Here is a 16,369-nt window from a genome sequence, read left to right as displayed (position 1 = left end):
ATTAATAGCTCCTTGATAACCTTACAAGCTCCAGTCCATGAATTGCCTCACTATGAAGGAGGAGGAGAAGAAGAAGAAGAAGTACATTCTTTCTCTGGCCTTTTATATTTCAGCTATAACAGACAGTTTCAATCTTTACTATTTCTGGACATTTTGCAACATTTTTATTGGCATTGGATGACTTTATTTACAGCATTCAGAAACCAGGGGCGTAACTACAGGTGGGGGGACAGTAGCTATGGCCCTTATTTCTGAATGCTGATAATTGCATAGTTATATAAGTTCATTTTATGTAATTTGATCTGTGTGTAGGCACTATCCACAACTAGTCAACTGCTGCCCACACATTTATTATTATTACAATTATTACAAATATTTTTTTTGGTGAATGATTTCCCAGTGAAACCAAAAACTATCTATTAATTAAAATGATTTAAACTATTCTAAAATTGTGCCTGTGATTAACACTGTGATTAACAAAAGCTGCACAAATATCCAATAAATCCAGAACAGAAGGATTTTGTGCATCAGCGCTGAGCCTGAGGTCATTCACACCATGAAACAATGCTGTCTCAGTACTATGGTTAGAATGAAAACCTGAACTCAATCAAAAAACATCTGGTGTGTGGGCAAAAGTGGGTTGCACAAATGAAGAGGTAGCAACAACTGTGACACACATGGTTTGTGAGAAGGGTTTTTGTCTTCTTACACTCAATTTACTTCAATAAAAGGTTAGGTTTCTTTGATATATTATGATGTATCTACCACAAAAAATACATGGCAGTTTTATTAAGGATGGCAATAATTATGGAACTGACTAACACAAAAATGATTACAATCTTGACAAATCATGGCAAAAAATTAGAAAAGAAAAATATGACTTTTGATAACAAGTGCACAACTTACAACAGTCAGCCTTCATATCCCTCAGCCCCACTGTCCTATTACTGTCAATTAATATGAAAAAAAACAAGAAAATAGATTTTACAGTTATAATGACACATTGAGAATTCAGGCATGAGGAGCATCACTTACTCATATGCTCTGTGCAGTAGTATTTTTTTTTCTCTCAACCTTCTTTCTTCTCTCTCCCCTGAGTCAGGTTTATATACAGACATGTCAACATTTTTACTTAAGAAGTGAAGTAATTTAAAGTTAATCAGATCACTGATCCATGTCTTTCTCCATAGGAAATCAAAATACTTATAAAAGTTATGAAACAGACTGTTAGGCGATTAGAACGTAAATGGCGTCAGACTAAACTTGAGGTTTTCCATTCTGCCTGGAAGGAGAGTCTTATAGACTATAGAAAAGCACTAAAGTCAGCACGTTCAGCCTATCTCTCGTCATTGATTGAAAATAACAAGAATAATCCTAGACTACTATTCAGTACTATCTCTAAATTAACTAATAATCAAGCAGCTACTGAAGCCCAGATACCATCAGCATACAGCAGCATTGACTTCATGAACTTCTTCAATAATAAAATTGAATTGATTAGGCACAAAATTCAAAATGCGCAGCATTGCAGTGCAGCGTCCTATAAACCTAATCTAGATCTAGAGTGCAGTATAACCACTACAGAGACGCTGGAGTCTTTTACTTTACTCCAACAAACAGAGCTCGTCCAAATTATTTCATCTTCAAAAACAACAACTTGTATACTAGATCCTATTCCTACAGGTTTACTTAAATATGTTTTGCCAGAAATAACTAAGCCCTTTCTAATTATAATAAACTCTTCTCTCAGCCTCGGGTATGTTCCAAAATCTCTTAAATTAGGTGTAATTAAACCCTTAATAAAGAAACCCAGTCTTGACCCCTCTGAGCTATCAAACTATAGATCTATTTCAAATCTTCCCTTTTTATCAAAAATTTTAGAGAAAGCCGTGGCAAAACAATTATGTTCCCATCTGCATAGGAGTGATATATATGAAAAATTTCAGTCTGGCTTCAGGCCTCACCATAGTACCAAAACAGCATTAGTGAAAATTGTGAATGATCTTTTATTATCCGCTGACAAAGGAAACATATCCTTACTGGTTTTACTCAATGTTAGTGTAGCTTTTGACACAATAGACCATTCCATTCTATTAGACAGGCTTGAGAAACTAGTAGGAGTGACAGGTAAAGCTCTTTCGTGGTTCAAATCTTACCTTAGTGATCGCTTTGAGTCTGTTAATGTAAATGGTGAACAATCAGCTCTCACAAGAGTAAAGTATGGTGTTCCACAGGGCTCTGTCTTAGGACCCATGTTATTTACCTTATATATGCTACCACTAGGTACCATCATTAGAAAACATGGCATCAGTTTCCACTGCTATGCCGATGATACACAATTGTATATTTCAGCTAAACCAGAGGACAAAACTGAACTTAATAAGATAGAGGACTGTGTAAAAGACATTAAAGACTGGATGTCAAGCAACTTCCTTTTACTAAATTCAGACAAAACCGAAGTCCTTCTTCTTGGTCCAAAAGCTGCTAGGGATAATCTGCCTACGTTTACTCTTAATCTCGATAGTTTCTCAATTGCACCAGGCACATCTGTAAAAAGTCTTGGTGTCACGATTGATCCCAGTCTGGCCTTCGATGAGCATATTACCAACATTACCAGAATAGCTTTCCTCCACCTGCGTAACATCGCTAAATTAAGAAATCCACTGTCGCTACAGGACGCAGAAACGTTAGTTCACGCCTTCATCACGTCCAGGTTAGATTACTGTAACGCTCTGCTTTCTGGCTGTTCCAGCCAAAACCTTAACAAGCTTCAGTTAGTCCAGAATGCTGCAGCCAGAGTTCTCAGCAAAACCAGGAAATTTGACCACATTAGCCCAATTTTGTGTACCTTACATTGGTTGCCAGTTAAATTCCGCATTGAGTACAAGATTCTTCTGCTGACGTATAAAGCTTCGAATAGCCTTGCTCCTCAGTACCTCAGTGACCTTATTTCCTATTATCAACCGACACGCCCACTTAGATCACAAGGTGCTGCTCATTATTAGTACCCAGAATAAATAAAGTTACGTCAGGGGGAGGAGCCTTTTCATACAAAGCCCCCCAGCTTTGGAATAGCCTACCAGTCTGTGTTCGGGACTCAGACACAGCCTCCATCTTTAAGTCTAGGCTAAAAACTTACCTTTTTAGTCAAGCCTTTGATTAATTTGTTTTCCTAACTATGTCCCTCTCATCCCCTTGTGAAGAATACAGAGAGAGAGAGAAAGGCATGATCTACATTTACTTGAACAGTTTATTATGGTAAACGTACAATAAAGTTTGAACACCCCAAGTCAAACTGTATGTTTTGACTAATTTTTTGTAAATGCAAATAGGTTAACATCCTCTTTAGAGAACAAACATAAATATGGCACTGTTCTGCAGATTTTTAGCACATGATTTATTAAATGTTTGTATTTATTTATTTAAAATGTATGCATTTGTTATACAAATTTAATATTTGCTGGGTTTAACACTGGAAAAAAATAAAACAAAATATAAAATGTGTCATAACTTTTGTAGAGATTACATTTTACTTTTTTTCAATATGTTAAATTTTAGCATATAAACACTAAATGTGCATTAAAGTGTGTTCTCTGTAGACAAGGTGTAGAAAATCAATAAAAATAACCAAACTTTTGCATGCAAATGTATATATCTAGATTGCACTGATTTACACAGTGCAATTAGCATCAACAAAAATGCATGCACATACTGAGTCACAATAAACCCTATACCTTACATAGAGGCTATTCTACTTTACACAGAGACACAAAGGTCCCAAAGCCACCCATCAGCCCTGCATAGAGCGGCTCAGTGAATGTGGTGTGGACTGTGTGTAGGTGGGTCAATGTTTGTGCATCAAGGGAGACTTTGTAGAAAGACAGAGTGCCAGCTGGCCAGTCCAGATACACTCCTACTCTGTCAAATTTGGGGAAGAGGGAGGTGTAGAAGTGGTATGGAAGAATGCTAGTGGAGGAAGAAGAAAGTTCAATTTTTTTCTTATTATGCAGCACAGAGTGTTTGTTCTTAGAGCACTCCAGACTCCAGGATTGTTCATTGGATCCAAACTCACATTCCTTTCTGTCTCCTTTTCTGCTGATGCTTCCATAAGCCATGGCTATAATAGCCCGAAACCCAATCCACACAGCCTCCCAATAACAGCATCCAGTCAGACTCTCTCTACATAGAACCTGTGGACAGTTTTCAAATCTGTCTGGATGATCAGGATGCAGACCAAACTGTGGTAACCAACTTATTAACTTTAGTTCCTCAGAGAGACACAATCCTTTGTGTGCTGTGTTTGGGTCCAGAGTGAGCTCACAGATATCTGCACATTAGAGAACATCAGATACTAATAATAATAATGATAGTAGTAATAATAATAATAATAATTTTCTCTGAAACTGTTAAAAAACTGCACGGCTGGAATAGAGGTGACAGATCAATTCAGTTATGTACTTTATTTCTAGTAGTATATTTGAAGCCTCTGATTGGACAGTGAACACCTCAAATCCCCCTCTTATAAGCACTGCTTAACAATGTTAAGTCTAAAGAAACTAACAATTCACAGGACTCTCAATCAGTCCGTGCTTAGCAACCACCTCTAACCAATACTTTCTCCATCAAGCAAAGAAAAAATCTTGCAGATTATTGTTACTGAGGTCCAGCTCTTTCAGCAGGCAGTTTTCTGATAGTAGAACCGGTGAAAATGTTTTGCAAGAATCCACAGTGAGATTACAGCTAGCTAGCCTGCAAAAGATAATACCATACAGTACACGATACAGGTCAATTAGGGATTATAGAATCAAATAACAAAAATGTTTGGGCCAGACTGATGAGTAAAATATAATTCTAAGAGTCTTTATATTGTCATGTCTACAGATACATTTTAAAACTTTAAGAACTATACATAAAATAATAAAATGCCAGTAAATGGCTGTTTAGTCCTATTGGTCTGGCCATATTATTTGCCATATTATCATCAAACCTAAGATTCCCTTTTTTTAGACACTGAGGAAAAAATCTGTGCATACCTTATCCATCCCTGCTGATTTTCAACTCAGCTAAAGAATCTACTCTATTTTGAATATTTAGATTTGTTGTTTTGTAGTAGGTCTTAATAATGCATTTTAAATCTACATAAGTACCAGTATGGCAGCATATATGAGAATTTATTAAAATACAAATTTGCAAATGCTAATTCAGTTATGTATTTACAATTGCATTTCCAATGTGAGTGTGCAGTATTTAAGACATAGTTCAAATTCAAATACAAAATATATACTTGTGCTTGCATTTCTTTGTATAATGGCTGGAAAAATTTATATGGAAAATCAAAATGCTTTTGACTTTTCATTTTCACTGTCTTAATGTCTTAATGACTCTGACATATGAAAAAGGGAAAACAGTTGCCCATTTGCAATAGCAGTTCCTTATCATGGCCCTTTAGTGCTGCCAAAATGAAAATGCAACTGAAATCCTGTTTGCAACTGCATTTTTACTGTCAATAAGGCTTCCTGTCAATCAAAACACTCTAGCCAGGCTGAGAAGAATTCTGTCCAAAGTTATTTTTGTGTGGAAGTGATTCTTGACCAACTAGGAGAGCTTATGGCTGCACAAACACCAAGGTTTGTTACAGTGTGACCAGCTTTGGGCAGAGGCTCACTGTTGGAGGAACACTGGTCCTGAATAAGCAGAGTGAGGCATTCGCTTGCACTGGCTTTAAATTTTGAGACAATGGCATTTTAGTTGCAGAGTAAGATCAAGCTGAACATCAACGATCAAACAGGAACAGTCAGTCCACAACTACATAGAGAGCAACATTATGATATAGTAGGGTTGCAGCACAGAAACCACATTACAAAGATGAAGACACACTTAAGAGTTTAGAAACGTGAAAAAGGGATATGGTCTGAATTCTGAGAATCACCTTTATCTTGTGATTTCTATCTATGCATGTATTAATTATGCATTTTTATCTATCCTGGCAAAGCTGTGCTGTAACTATTTTCAGTTATTTTAATATTATTTCTGTGATGTATTTTTTTATTTTTTTTTAGAAGCGTATAGTTTAAAGACATAGACAGTGGCAGATTTAACTGACAGATTTGGCAGATATGTTTTCTGAATTTAAAATAATAGTGTGGATAAATACTGTATCTTACCAGTCCTTTGTCAATTATGTCAATAAAAAAATATCACCCTACACAGATGTTTTAAGAAAAAATGTGTAAATGGTACTTGCAGGGCTCGTCTTATGTTTTTCACCACAGGCAGGAGTCTCCTCAGTCCTTCGTCTGATGATCTGTAGTTCCTCAGTTCAAACTTCTCCTGAGTCTCCTCTGACATCAGCAGCAAAAAAACCAGAGCTGACCACTGTGTAGATGAGAGTGTTTGTGTGGTGAGATCACCTGAGTTCAGGTAGTTCTGGATTTCAGTCATCAGGGAGTTGTCTTTCAGTTCACTCAGGCAGTGGATGAGATTCAAGCTTTTGTCAAATAAGACTTGCTCACTCAGTTTCTTCTTGATGTAGTCAGCGGTGCCACTGACACTCTCACTTTTCATCTTCAGGCTTGGCAAAAGTTCAATTAGGTCACTTTGATTGGACTCCAGTGAGAGGCCAAGAAGGAAGCGAAGGAAAAGGTCCAGGTGCCCATTTTTACTCTGTAAGGCCCTGTCCACTGCATATTTATGAAGATCTGTTAGACTCTTCATCTTCCATGTAAGTTTGTTCCAGAAATCCTCCTGTATGAATGCATTCCTTTGCTTGTTGCAGTGGGAGTGATGAACATATAGAGCAGCGAGGCTTTCCTGAACACTCAGATGGACAAAGCTGAAAATATTCCTTTCAGAAACTCCTTCCTGCTGACTGAAAATCTGTGTGCACACACCTGAGAACACTGTGCCATCATTGACATCAATGCCACATTTCTGAAGGTCATCCTCATAGAACATCAGAGTGCCCTGCTCAAGGTTAAGGAAGGCCAGTTCAGCTCTGCACCATCCTGTCCACGGTGTCATGTCTACTTGCCTTCTCTAGCTGAGCCCTTGGGATGTGAGTAAATCCTTTCACACCATTGATCAGATACCACTGGAATAATTTTAAATCTTCTTCAAATAAATTCTGAAGAGTATGCAGCAACAGCTCTGTAATTTTCACCATTTTGCATCACTGGACAGGAATTCTGGTAAGCAAGCAGAAGATGTACAGCTTATTGAATGCATGACAGGCATATGAGAAAGGAGCAGCACATCTTTGTAGGTCAAAAGGACCTGAAGATGGACAGCACCAGTTATATAGTAGGTATTTAATGATGTTCATGTTTCCTCACATAGTCATTTTTTTAAAAACAGAATCACGATTGATTGCATTATTTTTTGAATTTCATTCTAAATAATAATTATTTAATAATAATTTTTCTTATATGCTCCCAACTTGAATTTTATGTCCTAAACTTGGTTCTACTTACTTAACCTTTTTTCCATTTAAACAGCATTGCATTTCATTATAGGTATATGTATATGTAACACGATTTTACATATACACATATGAAGTTTCATCCAATTTTTCATCATCAACATCCAATGACAGCTACAGTGTTTGCATGTTCCAATGAGGGTATATATCATCAATATCATATATACAGTCAATGAGTGTATATATCATATATGCAGTCAATGGGTGTCAATGTCATATATATCATATATACAGTCAATGAATGCACATATCATATATATCATTTCTTTTTGGAAACTGCAGCCATTCATGCGTTTAACCTTCTTTTTGCCCACTGATTTAGGACTTCTGATCTGTGCAGTAAACCTGCCTAAGTTGCTAATTTGGTCTGGTTAAATGAGCAACTTGCTGAAAAAAATGCTTTGTTCAGATTTTTAGGGTTCAAGCACACAGTGTCTAGAACTCTATTGTATTAGCTAGGATTTTTTCTTCATATTATTATTATTCTTTTTCTCATCAAAAATGTGTGGCACAGAATAGATAACGAGTCATACAGACACCAAACTAGAAGGGTAGGTGTAGGTTTATGTGCATTTAGCCAGGCAAAAAAAAAAAAAATTACACCTATTGACCAAGGGGGGGTCGGGGGCACTATAGTGCACTTTGCTTTCTATCTCCTAAGCCAAACTTTTCAGAGATAAAATACAGTGCCCCCACAAAAAATGCAGACTACTTTGCAACTAGTCCTAGAGTTTTTGTTCAATCTTCATGTAACTGGTATCAGAAATTCACAATAGCCTGATCCTCAGTAATCATCAAAATATGTTGACTTTTATAAGCAGTATGGCTGCCATATGCTAAATAACCCTTCTGAAATAATTCAATATTGTTTAAGAAATCTATAACTCAAGAATGCTTCATCCAAAAATTTTAAACTTGTAACTTATGTTCAAAAGTAGACTCTACAGTAAGCTCTCAATTTTGGTGCATGCACATTGTGAGGGCGCTGTAACTGCTGAATAACTGTTTCTCAGCATCCGTACAAATGAACTCCAAACAAATTTGCTCAAAATACTCTCTAGGTAAATAAGTAAATTAATTAAATAATTATTGTTGACTTTTTTATTTATCATGGTGTCTCTCTATCAAAACATTCACACACACACACACACACACACACACACAGTCTGCCCTTTGTCTCTCTAAAGGCAAAAGAAAAGTTCCAAATTATTTAATAGAATAATGAATAAAATAATACAAATATATTGTTGTTGTCGGGTGAAAACCTCATGTCTCCAAAATGGTAACTTTACAGGAAAAGGAAAAACATACTTTACTTTTAATGCAAATCAATGGAACCAGACTTTTTTCCAAGTCATTTTGGGTCGTTTCCTTTGGTCCATTCATCATTAAATTTACACACAATGTAAAGAGCAACAGGTTTTTCAAATTATGTTAAAAAACTGAAAAACAACAAAAATGGAGATATGAGGTTTTCTTCTGACAGCAGTGATATAGTCATTTTGACATGGTGCTGACCAATTTTTATTACATGCTACATTTTAATTTAATTAATGGGAAGTACTAAAAGTCTTTTTCAAGCTTTAAAGTGCTGTATTGCTAGAGTAAAATCTCTAGAATAATCTGGTTTGTAGCTTAAGCATCAATATACTTATATCAATATACTTATATACTTATTGGAAGAGTGGTACAAATATCTGTCTTCAAATCATTTGTTCCTTCAAAGTCAGTCTTAAAATCATTTGTTTCTTCTTAATCAGTCATGAATAAATTATGTGTTCCTTCAATCTGTCTTTAAAGAACTACTTTTCTTTTAAAGTCTTTCATTTATTGATCCTTTCAAAGTAACCTTTTAATATAAAATGTACTATTTGTTTTGGTAGAGCGCACAGATGAATAATGAGAGTAAATCAGATAAATGTGAAATGTTTTTACCTGCTTTATAAAGTTGCAGTGTCACTTCAGCATCTTTAGACTTTAACTTCTGAAGTCCTTGATATTTTAGGAGGTACAGAGAAATAAATTTACCTTTAAGGTGTATAGATATGTATAAAAAAACTCTTCTGATCTGTGAGAAAGACATCAGTGCAGGTCTGCTGTCAAACAGAAAATAACAAGCAGAGTAGAAGAAGTAGAACTTGAACTTCAAGTTTTTCTGCTCAACAGTGACAAGCAGAAAATTGTTAAATCAGCACAGTTGACACAAAGCCAGACACAGCCACAGTGAGAAACAAGCATTCAGACACTTTTGTTTTTGTTATCTAACATACATCCAGTGCATAAACCTTCTTCAAATTTACACATATAATGTCATTGTACGTATAAACATGAACAAAAAATGTAGAGAGATATGTTTAAAAAATTACAGGGTAAATATTCAGACACTACATTACAAATAATATTTAAGGAATGTATCTATATAACAGAAGATAATAAAAAGCCTTTTTTTATAAAGATATTCATAAAGGGCTTTTAGTCACAGATAAAGATAAAGACTAGTAGTAATCTATACACAGGTATATAAAGGCAAAGGCCAATAGTCATGTGTGCACGGGTCAGGGATGGGGGAGTAGCTAAGTAGCATGCTAATTTTTGTAGTTAGCTACAAATTTTTGTAGCTAATAGCTGTAGCCGCTACAGTTGTATGAAATGTAGCTAACAGCCGTAGTGCTATATAGTATATATGTAGTGAAAATTTTCGCTACAATTTCGTTACAGGCTTCAGGTGATCCGCACAAAATCTGAACCACAGAACACGGTCGTTAACTGGGCCGGTAGCGACTGTGCGATCCTGACTGAGCCGCAGACAGTTCGAGCAAACGGTCACTCGCTGATTACCCCTTAATAGCAGGCTTAGATCAGGGGTCGCAACCCAAATGTTAAGAAGCCATTTTGTCCTTATGAAACCACCTTGGGAGCCACGACATTTAATGTCCGTTTTACCATCTTGGGTGTAAGTATGTCTCAGTATGTGCTGATACTATAGACTAAAAATTAAATAAACGCAAACTCAGACTTACTTTACTCTGCTTTAACCTTCAGCTCAGCTGTAGCTGCTTATCTCGCATCTTAGGAAACTTTTCCGTGAGTGTCTTTTAAAATGTCTCTCATTGTTTGACTTTTTACGAGGCTGAAGTTCAGCTTCTCATTTTCCTGCTTATTGTTTGAATAGTCCCATTCCACCTTAAAGATTGTACAGCTCCACTATTTAAGGTGGAATGGGAGAATTCAAACAAGAAGCAGGAGAATGAGAAGCGACTTCAGTTTCACAAGTTGTTACAGATTAAACGTATCAGGAAACCAGCTGAGTGATTATAAATGCAAATAAGTCCATTCATCTCCAAATTATCGATGTTCGTCTTAATCTTTGCCTTTTCGTTATCTGCACTGCTGTGTGACCAGCAGTCTGCGTGTCAGTTTTCAGCTTTAAAGGTTGGCGAATTAGCAGTTATGCGTAACTCCGGCATTTAACACCATTTATTGTGAAAACTGTGTTAGAACTGTGTGTTACAATCATTTTACAGTAAAGGAGGATTATACCTAATATTTTACCTGATATTTTACCTAAAAATCTAGTTCTGCTGTGGAGCTGAAGCAGCTCTGCAGCAGTGGGGAGATTATTCAGGCCTGATTCTCACCCCAAACAGAGCCAGAGTCACTGATGAGAATTTTGAGGCTAAAGTGTTGCTGAAGTTTAATAAAGACTCTGAATGTCATGTCTGTACATACACTGATCAGGCATAACATTATGATCACCTCCTTGTTTCTACGCTCATTGTCCATTTTATCAGCTCCACTTACTGTATAGGTGCACTTTGTAGTTCTACAGTTACAGACTGTAGTCCATCTGTTTCTCTGCATACTTGGTTAGCCCCCTTTTACCCTGTTCTTCAGTGGTCAGGACCCCCATGGACCCTCACAGAGCAGGTACTCTTTGGGTGGTGGATCATTCTCAGCACTGCAGTAACACTGATGTGGTGGTGGTGTGTTAGTGTGTGTTGCGCTGGTCTGAGTGGATCAGACACAGCAGTGCTGCTGGAGTTTTTAAACACCTCAGTGTCGCTGCTGGACTGGGAATAGTCCACCAACCAAAAATATCCAGCCAACAGCGTCCTGTGGGCAGCGTCCTGTGACCACTGATGAAGGACTAGAGGATGACCAACACAAACTGTGCAGCAGCAGATGAGCTATCGTCTCTGACTTTACATCTACAGGGTGGACCGACAAGGTAGGAGTGTCTAATAGAGTGGACAGTGAGTGGACACAGTGTTGAAAAACTCCAGCAGCACTGCTGTGTCTGATCCACTCATACCAGCACAACACACACTAATACACCACCACCACGTCAGTGTTACTGCAGTGCTGAGAATGATCCACCACCCAAATAGTATCTGCTCTGTGAGGGTCCATGGTGGTCCTGACCACTGAAGAACAGGGTAAAAGGGGACTAACAAAGTATCAGAGAAACAGATGGACTACAGTCTGTAACTGTAGAACTACAAAGTGCACCTATATAGTAAGTGGAGCTGATAAAATGGACAATGAGCGTAGAAACAAGGAGGTGGTCTTAATGTTATGCCTGATCACTGTATCTTGCTGAAATGTTTAAATTAGAGCAGTTTTATTTCAACAGTTGACAATGCTTTGCACAAAATTCTTTGGTGTGTATTCGGTTATTTTTGTTGATTTTTGCTAGGAAAAACCTGGAATGATTAACTTTGCCTTTAGTCTAAATCTTTGTTGGATATCACACCTTTGGCTGTGTAAGTTTGATTGTTGGTTACACTTAAACTTAATTTTTGATGATCTTTTTATATATTTGCAATGCGATTTTCAGTTGTGTGTTTCTGGCACATGATTAAATGCAGTGTCTTGTTCACACTTTCAGTTGGGCTTGTTTGGTGTCTCTGATGGAGATTCACAAACATTCTTACAATCGCGCTTTGAAAATAGCTAAAACGTAGTGCATTACTTTTCAAAAAGTAGCTAAAAAGTAGCCACTACTTTTGCTGGAAAAGTAGCTAAATTGTAGCAGCTACAACCTTTGGGAAAGTAGCTACAAAGTAGCTAACTACTAATTTTTCAGTAGCTAACAGACTCATAAAAGACTCATAGTAACCTATACCAATGTATATAAAGGTAAAGGCCAACAGTCATGTCTGCACAGATTTATAAAGATAAAGACTAGTCGTCACCTATATGCATGTATATAAATTTAATGGCTAGTAGTCACGTGTACACAGCTATGTAAAGCTAAAGACTAGTAGTGATTTATACACAGGTTTATAAAGATATAGGGCTTTTAGTCACACGTATACAGGTATATAAAGATAAAGGCTGGTAGTCACCTGTACACAGGTATGTAAAGTTAGAGGCTAGTGGTGTCCTGTACACACGTACAGTGCCCTCCACAAGGTAAAGACAAGAAGTTACCTGTACACAGGTATATAAAGGTAAAGGCTATGTCACCTATACATAGGTTTATAAAGATAAAGGGCTTTTATTTGTACACAGGTATGTAAAGGTAATGATTAGTAGTCACCTGTACACAGGTTTATGAAGATAAAGGGCATTTCGTCACCTGTACAGAGATATTCTTAAGAAAACTGCTGCTGTCTTGACCCACCAAAAAAAGTGTAGCATTAAATACAAACAACCAATACGAATGAACAAAAAAGAAGAAAGATAATAAATTGTATGTGTAAAAATGTGTGAAACATTATATGAAAAAGGAAGTAGATCACACAAATTCCACTCTCGTGATTTTTGCTCCTATTCACAAAACTCCCACAGGCATACAGTTTCAGTCTGACACTACACAGCAATTGTTATAACCAGAACAGCTCTTGCACATTAAGGTTATTGTTATAACTTGAGAGACACAGATGGAACCATGGTGCAGGAAAAAACAGCAGAACAGAAAAGAAGAAAACTAGATATTTCAGCTTTCATTTTAGTCTATGGAGGAACGTCCCTAATGACCAGATAGAAAGTTTCATCTCTGGTCTTCAGAACCTACTTTGGGGGATTACATAGATTAACAGAAAATAACAAAAAAGGTAACCAGAATCATTTGTTGAGTGTGTGTCCAGATCACACCCCAACTGCTACCAGTTCTCAAGGTCTAAAGCCTCACAGAACTTGGATTCCAGAGTGAGAGTATGCACACACACACACAGAAACGAGGAAATGGCACAAAAATAAACAGATTTAAAAAACCTTGAGTAGGCTGAAAGTTGTTTCCTCTTTAGAACCCTAGTTCCCTCTAAAATGTGTCCACATGAAAGATTAACTCTCACAATTATCATTGGCCAGTGTAAAAAACATATTGAAAAAATAATTATTGTGTGTTGAGTGACAGTGTGGGGAGCAAAGAAGAGTAATTCTGGAGAAGTATAGGTTCTGGTGTTGGAGAGATGCAGTGTTTAATGCTGCTATGATGGCTCACATTTTATACCAGTGAAGTTCCTACAGTGCTTATTTTTCTTCAGCCTTTAGTCTGACCCATAATATAAACAGCACATGGGCTTTATTTCAACTTGTAGTCCTACAGCAGCTATAACATACAGGATAGACTAGTGCCCGGGGCAAGTTATCTTGTGTGCTCTGCTTTACACAGTTAGAAGCTATCCTCAAATATTGTTTATTTCACCATTTCCAAGTAAAAGTTTAAACAGATCAGGCAGTCAGTAAAGACACATGCATGTTATCCATTGCAGGAAAACATGGGGAATGTTTCTCCCATCAGTGGCTTTCTTTCTGACCCACATGGTAATTCTTGTAATCTGCTTTTAGCTGTAAAGCATTGCTATGTGAATTTATTTTGGAAGTACAGTCTGAAGCATTAAAAATGAAGGTTAGCTTCTGTACAGAAACAAGGCCCATCTTACTCAGTTTTGCAGAGAGAGATCAGTGGAGGTAGTTTTCCTATCATCTAGAGGTGTCACATCAACTCAGTGCAGAATGTGCCCTGGCCTTCTCTTTATATTTGAACTGGATCCTGATCATCTTATCTTTGAAGATTTAAATCTTGTCAAACTTGTTTCCAAAACTGAGACTTAGAGTAAACAGTGATCTTGGTACGTTTATATTTAGATATTTCCTGCTGTCTACCAGGTTAGTTTTAACTGTTAATGTTTTTAGTGATGAAGATGGAAAAACATTCTCCCTGCACTTTAAATGTACCTTTTGTTGTGTTTTAATCTTTTGAACTATATTTTTCTATATATTTGTTTTTTTTTATTATAGTTGTATTGCTTTTCACATTGTGTTCTAAATCTTTTCTATGTAAACTTGTTTGCAAAGGAAAAATAACATTATGTATCATTTCATGTACTTCCTGTAAAACACCTGACCCTGTTATTGATGCCATGTTTCTGAAGTTCCTTTGTGGAATCATAACAAATGGAATTGAACCAAGCTCTGCTACAGTTGTTTTCTTGGTAAAACCCACCTCAACTGAGGCGATTTCATATTTAAGAGGGCAGGAGGTATTCTGCTCCTCATGTACTCCACTACATAAACCACCCCATTAAACAGAACTTTTGAAGTATGGAAAAGTATCCTTGCAGATTTCTTTGAGAAACTGAAAGTGAGTCCCCAGAAAAGAAGGGAAGCTGTAATAAAGGTAAAGAGTGGACACACTAAATAGTAAAAAGTAATATAATAGTTAGTAACTTCTGTATTATTTTCTTTTAAATACATGTTTCTGCTTTATTTCTGAATGACTAACAGAAATCACAAAGGAAAAGATGTGACCAGAGAAATCCACCTCCGTCAGTCCCTGATTCAGAGGTTTTCCCTGATTAGTCCAAGATTTGTTGTTGATTTGAAGTCCCAAACACAGCAGCAATAGTTGCCATGGTAATGATAAAACATTATCCAGTATCATGAGAAACAAAATCCAGGGTTAGATTAAACTAAGATGGCTAAGCAAGAAGTCCTGCTTTGTGAGACTTTTCTCAGAGAGTTTTCAGTCACGTTTCAATGAAAATACACCAAGCCCTCATCTCCCGCTGTGTAGTCATTTACAGTCTAAGGTAAGAGTAGTCCAGTTCGGTGTTGAAGGAGCGCACTGTTCATGTTCTTTTTCAGATTGATCACCACAGTGCACTGAAACCACAATGCACTGAAAAATGCACACGAAAGCTCCATAAAACTGCTCTTTCACTCTGTCTCTCATCCCAGCATGTATGTGTGTGTGCAAGAAAAACACAGCAAGATTTGTTGTTGAAACGTGTCTGTATTGCTTATCCATTTGATGTAATTCTTAATGATTATGAGAGAAATCTACTATTTCTACCAATTCTGTGAGATATGTAGTTAAAAAAGAGACAAAGCAAACAGAATGTCCAAAATTATTTACAGTTAAATCTCCCAGTAGAACATAGTTTGTAACTGCTAAACTAATACAGGGTTTTTTTTTTTGTTTTGTTTGTTTTTGGTTTTTTTTTCAGAAAATGAAATCATTACATAAAGCATTTTATTGCTAAAAGTCAGTTTGATGGAAACAAGCTACTGGGCAGAAAGAACACATTTTCTTTTAGCTTTTTAATTTTATCATTTGCAGCTTGCACAGAATGTCACAGACACACCTGAGGACACCCTCTGCAGGTAAGGAAAATGTACAGCAGTAAAACATTTAAACATATCTAGCTGAATGAAAAACAATCATGAACTAATTTGGCTGATATATTTTTTTTTAACAGGACCTTTAAAGTGTGCATCTGCAGCTGAATCTGAAGCTCTGCTCTGTATTCTATATTCTATTCTATACTAATTTTATTCTCTCCTCTCTCTCTTTATTCTGCATTGTATCTCTTTCATCCCTCTATTTCCTTTATTCTGTTTTTTCTTTCTATGTTTAATAACAAGGTTCACAGCTGTGATTAC

Source organism: Colossoma macropomum, unplaced genomic scaffold (genome assembly GCF_904425465.1).
Source record: "Colossoma macropomum unplaced genomic scaffold, Colossoma_macropomum, whole genome shotgun sequence".
In the NCBI taxonomy this organism is placed as follows: domain Eukaryota; kingdom Metazoa; phylum Chordata; class Actinopteri; order Characiformes; family Serrasalmidae; genus Colossoma; species Colossoma macropomum.
The sequence above is the reverse complement of the archived record's forward strand: the minus strand, read 5'-3'. Positions refer to the sequence as shown.